We start from the raw sequence: 416 nt of genomic DNA on the forward strand, positions 1-416 counted from the left end.
ATTGACTTCGTATAAAATATGGCAAAGAAACTATTTATTTGTTGTTTGACTTTAAATTCACCAAATAAATGCTTTTATTTTGAAAGGGTTAAACTGGAAGTATCACATGTTTAGCAGAGCTATAACTCTGGTTTGGACTGGCCGATTTGCCACAAATGATCCCACCTTCAAATTAAACCAAGAGAAAGCAAGAGGTTTGCATCAGCCCCGCCAGTCACAGGCTGAAAGACCATCGTCTTAGCAGTTAGCATTAGCTTCAACTAATTTTTTATCAGTTTAGCGTTAGTGGAGCCATCTTGTTTAGCAGATTAGTGGTCAGTAGCTAAAGCTAACTCATTGATGGCACTCAGACTAACTATTAGTTCTGGAAAAAAATAAAATAAATAATGTGTGTGTAATATATATATATATATATA

This window comes from Austrofundulus limnaeus, unplaced genomic scaffold (assembly GCF_001266775.1).
Source record: "Austrofundulus limnaeus strain Quisiro unplaced genomic scaffold, Austrofundulus_limnaeus-1.0 Scaffold12, whole genome shotgun sequence".
Classification (NCBI taxonomy): Eukaryota; Metazoa; Chordata; class Actinopteri; order Cyprinodontiformes; family Rivulidae; genus Austrofundulus; species Austrofundulus limnaeus.